This window comes from Ananas comosus, linkage group 7, assembly GCF_001540865.1.
Source record: "Ananas comosus cultivar F153 linkage group 7, ASM154086v1, whole genome shotgun sequence".
NCBI lineage: Eukaryota > Viridiplantae > Streptophyta > Magnoliopsida > Poales > Bromeliaceae > Ananas > Ananas comosus.
The window spans coordinates 9,317,576-9,325,762 of NC_033627.1; the positions used below are offsets into that span (position 1 = coordinate 9,317,576).

The window sequence follows — 8,187 nt, forward strand, 5'->3', positions numbered from 1 at the left end:
TCTCGACAGAGTGACCTGACGAGGCGTATCCAGCTGACCGAGCTACAAGCCACTTACTGCCATCCTTCTCACTGAACATGGTGCTTTCGCTCGTAGGAAGATTTCGCAGGTAGTTGCTCTCGAATTACTTGCTTTTATGGCTTTAAAACTCTGTTTTCGAAACTGTCACCTCTGCTGCTGCTGTATCCATAGCGTCGCACGCTCGCAGAGTTTGACTCGTATTCTCGCGCAGGCAATTTCAAGGCTACGCACTCTAGAATTCAGTTGATAATCTCGAGACTCACTGAGACCGAAATCCATAGGATCCTTGCTCGGCCGCCCGATTCTGGAGAAAGGCTTTGCCTCTGTGAAATCCTGTTCTACATTCGAGTTCCTTGTTGTTGGCCTTGAGACAGCACTCTGAATTGCATGATTTTGAATCACATCGACCCCCCGCCGTGTTTTACCCTAGTTCTCTTGGTTTAGCGAGTGTCGAAACGCAACGGAAATTTGGTGAATGCTAGATTCGGCACCAGACTATTCGAGATAAATATCACTACCTAATTCAGTGCATTTCTTGAGAGGGCAGGCTTGAACTGTTCGAACTCTAGTTTATGCTCCCGCTGCTGTTTCCGAGCAGGATTTCAGAGATGGCTGTTTCGTCCTAAGGTCCGCCAGGCGTCGACGTTTTATTCTGGCCCATTCTCGTCGTAGATCGTCGGAATTCCAGCGCTAAACCTTGCCATATGGAATCCGACTTACGGAGTACGACAAGCTTCAGAGCCCGTATTAGTTTGCATGAAAACTTTTGTTTTAGGTTTATGCCTTGTGTCGTTTAAACGAACATTTTTTCCGTCTGCCTATTTTTTCTGGGCATTTCGTTATTTGAGATGTAATTTGCCGTTCTATTCTTCGCATTCTAGGAAGAACCTGGCACTTCTCTACGGACCAAAGCCCAGTGAACTATTTTGGATCCGGTGCCACTTTCTTCGGCTGCCCACCCTTCCTATTAGGAGTCTGCTTGAAGATGGGTTCATCGGTTTAAGCTCTAAGTACAGCATATCTAGTGCACTTTATCTTTGTTCTTGAACACTTAAACGAGTATTCTTCAAAATTCATGAATCTATTTATAATCATTACAAACCCTGAATTGGGAGCATCTTATTGAGTAATGATATTGATACTTGTGGACTTTGATTTGACTTAGCCAAAAACCTCCCCGAATTGATCGTCATTTACATACAAACTCCCCACTTATAAGCCTTCGATTTTGACTCTAGAGCCGTTCATTGTACCGTCGCGCTGTTTGTGCGATGATACCCAGGGTAGTGTAGACTGTTACGGGGTGTCGGCGCCGTCGGGGCAAAACGCGTGGGCCCCCAAATTAACCTGTAATTGTTACTTGGGTTGCTGGTATAGTGGCCTGCAATTGAGGCTCGATCAACTCGAGTCACAGTATGTCCCGACGACCCCATCACCCCCCTGATAGCACGCTGCCATACCGTCCCTTAACACTCCCACAAATCCCTGACAGCTTAACAAACCTTCCACACCGTACGCCACTACCGGGAGTATAGCCCTTGTGCTCTCTCCGCGTCGTTCGGGTATGCCGTTGGAACTTGCTCTCAAAAACGCACCACACACTTAGGTTAGGTGGGGTTTACTCGTGCAGTACACAACCCGTACCAGACACACGGTACAGGGTCTTTCACAAGTCCCTCAGCATTTGAATCTGGTTGACATTGAGTCTATAAGGTATTTCTAGAGAAGCATTACGATAAAAGCATATGCGACTTGTAGCTGTAGTGAGTAAATTTCCATGCTTCATCTATATAAACTATCTTGCTTACCCTGTAGAGAAAATTAATGGCGACCGATTGTTCTTAGAGGACCACCGGGCACTGAGGACTACTTTTTTATAGAGTTCCCGCCCTCTTTTTCATCCACCGGTATGTTTTCATTATACGAACCTTTAATGTTCCTCGGACCCCGTTTCTACTCGCCGATTGAAACAATATATAAACACTTCATGAAGGCAGGAACCGCGAAGAAAAGCACTTGCGATTAGAGCCTACCCAACTTCGACGTACAAGCTAGAGGACTCGTCCTGCAGGTAGTGACAGTTTTTGTTCGCGTTAGATTAAAGACATGCCGATACCACGCGCTTAAATATGTGCATATCATATGAATCTCTCTAGATAATTGTTCTAATGGATCCAATTGAAGGCTGTTCTATGTATCACAAATAAATTATTTAATTTTCTACCTTCTTGTTTCATAGATTTACTTTCAGCTAACTAAAATTAATCTAGAAAACAACATTGCATCATTGTACGAAATAATGAAATTTAAATAAAAAAAATCAGTTCAGCCTCACACTTCTCGTATACCGGAGAATCTCTTATATACGAGCAAAAATTTGTCGCGTTCCACAATGGTACCTTAGATGTGGACAGCCCCAAAGGCGATGACAACAGAATAAAAGCAACCAAATGAAATAAAATCCTAGAATATTAGTTAAATAAAAAGTGGCATCATACACATGATATACAATCTAAATGGAGACATAAAAATATGAATCTATAAGTTAAAATGTTGAAACTATCACACAAGCACAGTCTGTTGTATAATGGCCCTACCTAGTTAATTAGGATCCGTCGCTTCCCCAACACCGCCATAGACAGGATCTACACAATGACAATCCAAGCTCTGCCTAAAATTACTAGCTCTTTGATTTTCGATTTCTAAAATAAAATTAAATCTCAACTTACGAATTATCGCCTACACTTCTAAACTAATCATTACAGTATTTAAAATTCAAAAGATGAATTTAAATAAACGATCGCTTTCAAACTAAAGATTTTAAATTTATTTCAATACTTTTAAATATTAAATCATACAAATTAAATATTAGATCAAATATAGATTTTCATATTTAAAATTTCAAAATGAAATTTGACATACATCATATTATAAAATAAGGAGCTTAAAATAATTAAAATTTTACCAGCTTAGTCAAATTAAGAATAGAAAATATAAATAAATTTAAAATTTAAATTATCACACCATACTCATAGACATCTAGTATATTTATAAATTTTTAAAAATAGAAATTGAATAAAATATAAATTTAAATTAAAATCTACTAGAGAGAACTGAAATTTAAAGTTTAAAAATGTAAAAATTGAACAAAATTTATTTCAGTAATTACATAAACTATACATTTAAAATTTTAATAAAAGTCTATAACTTATTTAATTCAAATTATCAAATTTTACATTTTATATTCAAATTTTAAATTTTAAAATTTAAAATATAAAATCTAATATTTGAAACTTAAAATTTAAATATTTTATATTTTATCTTAATTACTAAAGCTAAAACTTTAAATTTTAGCTCCTAAATTTAAAATTTTACATTTTATATTCAAATTTTCAATTTTAAAATTTAAAATATAAAATCTAATATTTGAAATCTAATATTTTAAATTTGATATTTAATATTTAAAAGTTGAAAATAATATTTAAAATCTAAGTTTGAAAGATGTTTATTTGAAATTCATCAATTTTGAATTTTAAATCTGAATGATAGTTTAAAATTCAACTATACAATCAAAATTTTAATTTTAATTTTAAATCGAAAATCAAACTAAAATTTTAGGTTGTCGATGTTGATCCGTCGCGAAGCGCGGGCCCTAAACTAGTATCCATTATACACAGCTTGCTTTATAGTTCACATTTAACTTAGAATTCATAATTTTTATGTCTCATCTTAGATTTTATCTAAGTTAGATGCCACATATCTTAACCTATATTCTACATTCTTATTTCCATTTCGTGCTCTTATTCTATTTGTCACGCTCTGGGCTGCACAGTCCCCCGGGCACGCCGACAAATCTGCCGTATATAAGAGAATTTCTCCGGTATACGAAGCGTAGCTGAACCTGTATAAACATACAATACTACAAGCAGTAGTATAGAGCTGAAGTAAACTATAAACAAGCAGGTAGAAATAACAAACATTGTATACATACAACAGCCACGGATACAATAGAACACTACTCACTCCAGCGAGTTCAACTGTATGCACAAAAGCGCCCGAACAAAAACTGTCACTACCTGCAGCGGGAGTCCTCTAGCACTGTACTCGAAGGGTAGGCTCTAACTCGCCACGTCTTTCCCGCGGTCCGCCTCAGAAGGAGCAGCAGCCGAAACAGAAGGCCCTGCAACAACGGTGGAGGAAAGAGGGCGTGAGAACTACTATAAAAACAAGTAGTCCTCAGTGGGTGCCGTCCTAAGCAACATCGGTCCGCCCACTAAGTCTACAGGGTAAGCAAGATAGAAGAAAATGAAGCTGGAAACTCTCTACAGCTACAAGTCGCTATGCTATCATGCCCAGAACTAACACCTATAGACTCAAGTCAACCAGACCCAATCCGAAGGGGACTGTGAACGCACCCGTCCCTGGGACTGTGAACGCACCCGTCCCGTGCCCGGTTGTGACTGCACAGCTACCCCCACTCTAAACCTCAGTGGAGAGCAAGTCCAACCTGCACTACCCGACACCGACGCGAAAGCACAAAGCCTAACTCCGGAGTGGCACTCGGGGGAGCTACCCAGCCGAGTATGCAGCGTAGCTCTGTCGAGCTCAATCAGGCCCTAACCAGCCAAACCCAAGTAACCAAAACAGACTTTGGGGCCCACCGCCTGCCCCGACGGCGCCCGACACCCCGTAACAGTCTACACTCAGCTAGTATAAGCTCGGCGTCCCAGCACGAGCACAAACACAAGCTACACTATCCTGGGTATCCATCGCACAAAGCCCACGACGATACAATGCAACACGGCTCCTAGAGCTAAATCCGGCAGTGTATGTAAATGACGATCAATTCGGGGTTTTCTCCTAAGTCAAATCCAAGTCCAACAAGTATCAATTATCATCACTCACTAAGCATGCTCCCAATTCAGGTTTTTAATATACTAATCCATGAATTTGAGCTACCTCATTTAGTGTTCAACGAACAAAGCATACAAGTCGACTAATATGTACTTAGAGGCAAAAACCGATGAACCCACCTCTCAAGCAACTCCTGGCAGCGAAGAAAGTGGCCCGGATCCAAATTGATCCCTCGCTGGTCCGTCGAAGTCCCCGGTTCTCCTGCTGCGAAGAAGTAAACCCAATTACACTCAAAATCACGAAATCTGCCCAGAAAACAGCAGCGAAGAAAGCGTTAAATCCGACCAAGCTAACCTCATCCAAATTCAGCAAACAAGGGCTCTGAAGCTTCGTCTCGAAGTCACGGATCCAATGGCCCAGGTTTCGCTGAATTCCGACGCTCCTACGCAGAGAACGGGCCAGAATACGAAACGTCGACGCTGGAACCTGCGAAACAGCATCTCTGAAATCTGCTCGGCAAACAGCAGCCTAGTAAAACTAGGGTTCGACAGGGCAAACCTGCTCCAAAAATCACGATCTTGGGCTCAGAATCTTCGTCTCGAAGTCGCGAATCTATCACACCAAATTTCGTTGCGTTTCGACACTCCTACACAGAGAACTAGGTAAAACACGGCGGGTCGATGCTGGAATCAGCAATCAGCACTTCAGAGTCTGCTCGGCAAACAACAACTCAGTAAAAAGTAATTTTGACAGAGCAAACCTTCTCCAAATCGGGCGAGCAAGGATCCTATGGATTCGCCTCGAAGTCTCGGTTCCAACGAATCAAGTCGCGTCACGTTCCGATGCCCCTGCGCGGAATACGAGTCAAAACTCTGCGGGTCGACGCTGGAATCAGCAGCAGCAGCAGTGCAGTTCGAAAATCGTAGAAGTTTAAAGCCATAAAAGCGATCTCGAGGAGCCACTCACCTCGACAAATCCTCCCTGCGAGCAGCACCTCGTCGAGGATGGCAAGGATCGGCTGTAGCACGGCCTCCTCGCAGCGTCACCTCGTCGAAAACTCGCTCGATCCGCTCCGCGGCGCTTCGTCGACGAAGCTCGAGCTTCTCTTGAGCTCCTCCAACACTCTAAGTTGCTAAGGGAAGTAGAAGGAGAGGAAGAAGAAGCACAGCAGCAGCAGCAGCATGAAGAAGCTCCCCTCTCTCTCTCCTCTCTGCTCCAAGGTAAGGGTTAAAGGGGGGGTGATGTGACAAGATGGCCAAAAAGTCAACTTGCACCCTGCTTCCACTTTGTACCGGTACAAAACCCCCCCCTGTACCGGTACAAATAGGCAACCCGAGAGCCTAGCTGCGCGGGGCTATACCGGTATAGCCCTGGTGGTTATACCGGTATAGCAATCGATGTTGTACCAGTACAAACCCAGATTTGTACCGGTACAGCTCACTGAAAATCTGCTATTTCGCAGATCTTCAAGATACACGCTGCTCTCAAGTTCCCACAAGGCCCGTTTGGCGTCCACTTCGCGCCAACGCGACCCGGACTTGTCCCGACACTCTCCAGAGCTGTCGACAAGCCTCAGCTAAAATTTCAGGTCTCTACACTATTTTTCATTTTCACACAATAGGGTTAAAATCCTAGTTTTACCCTTGTTGGTGCCAATAAGAAAGTGCCACGGTGAATCGGTGCAAGCGTAGACGGGAACGCTAGAGCTAGAAATAAATGACATGTTGGTGCACCGGGAACAAAGAACAAATGATAGTCAACCACAAGCGGTTAGAGCAGTTGAGATCGGCCTATAGTGGCCCACGAAACTAGGGAAGCGGTCGATTGTGTAAATAACCGAATAACAATGCTCGGAGTATAAATAGGCAAGTAACGCCTGGAAGAGGGTTCTTTTCCCAATGAACCGAAGACTACTTTTCTATTTCCATACATTTTCCTTGCTTTTCTAGAAGTAGTCTATCTGTAATCTTTCTTTTCCTGCATTTATTGTCTTTTCTAGTAGTCTTTAAGTTAGATTTCTAGAGTCTGTATGCCTTATAGCCACACTCTCTTTTGTACAACTTTCCAACTTTAAGTTTTAATATATAACGGCCATTCGGCTCATCAGCCGACCCAAACACTGTGTAATATCCTATTCTGCTCATTCAGCTGAATTGATTTTGTAGTAGAAGGTTTCGAACTCGGCAGATTCGATCCCTTATCAGCTGAATCGCTTGATCAGTCGAAGGGCGCAGACTTCGAGGGTCATCACGTGAAGCCATATCAATTCCTTGCATGCATCCCAAAAGAAGATCTTTGACCGCGTCAACGGTTAGAGAATTCGGCTCATAGCAATTTTTAGCACGTCCGGTGGGACACAAGTTAGGTAAATTTATTTTATTTAAAAATGGTTGACGATAGTGCCATGAATCTTCGTAATAGGAGTCGTTTCTCATAATTATGGGAACGACCAAGCCAGTAATTTCGAGAATGTGCTAGAGCGTCAAGCAGTTTTGCTAATTGAAGGTGAAACTAGTGGTCAATCAGACCAGCAAGAGCCAAGTTTGGCTCAGGCGCTTGGACAAATGACACGGGTCTTACAAGTGTTTATAAACCGGCTACTTTAAATGCCGGTAAACAACCCAAAATAGCATGGGGATTACCTCCTCCGCCACCATTGGCGACATATCAGGCCCAAAATGTGGGGATTAGAGCTGGAGGGCAAGCCCCTAATGCTATGCAGGGAGCAAACCCTGCAATATAGAATTATGGTCTTCCTCTAGGGCCGAATTCGGTTCAAGCACAAGCTCCGGTTCACATACAAGGGAATAACAACGAGTTGTACGCTCAAATCGAGGAAGCCATTCGAAATACCTTCTTAGTAGGGGCCAAGCTAGCAATGCGGCCTCTGTTTCAATCCCCTTACCCTACAAATATAGATGCGGAACATCCTTATCCGGTAAATTGAAAAATGCTGAAGTTTGACAAATTTTCTGGTGACGAAATTGAAAATGCGGTTGAACGCGTCGCACGATTTACGACCTAATGTAGAGAGGTCACTGCTAATCCTTTCCTAAAACTTAGACTTCATTAACCAAGACTGCATTTAATTGGTATACGAGTTTACCAGCCAATTCTGTACGAGATTGAGATGAATTGGAAAGAAAATTTCATGAACAGTTTTACAAATCAGAACCAGAACTTTCGTTTGCTTATCTAGCAGAGTTTCGACAAAAGTCAGGAGAATCGGTTGAAAAATATCTAAACCGATTTAAAATGGCAAGGAGCTGTTGTTTTGTTAGAATGCCAGAGTTAGAATTTGCCAAGATTGCA

The 8,187-nt window shown here is 42.1% G+C and overlaps 1 long non-coding RNA gene across 3 annotated transcripts; it reads right to left on the minus strand.

The window, feature by feature from the left end:
- LOC109712545 lies at positions 4,079–6,151 on the minus strand. Of its 3 annotated transcripts, XR_002216868.1 has the most exons (4): positions 5,842–6,151; positions 5,636–5,723; positions 5,055–5,521; positions 4,079–4,201 (listed from the first exon to the last, which is right to left on the minus strand). It is a non-coding gene; the product is annotated as an uncharacterized LOC109712545 (long non-coding RNA). The 3 variants fall into 3 exon arrangements; XR_002216869.1 differs by lacking the exon at positions 5,842–6,151 and having other exon boundaries at positions 5,055–5,558; positions 5,636–5,654; XR_002216870.1 differs by lacking the exons at positions 5,636–5,723; positions 5,842–6,151 and having other exon boundaries at positions 5,055–5,361; positions 5,434–5,592.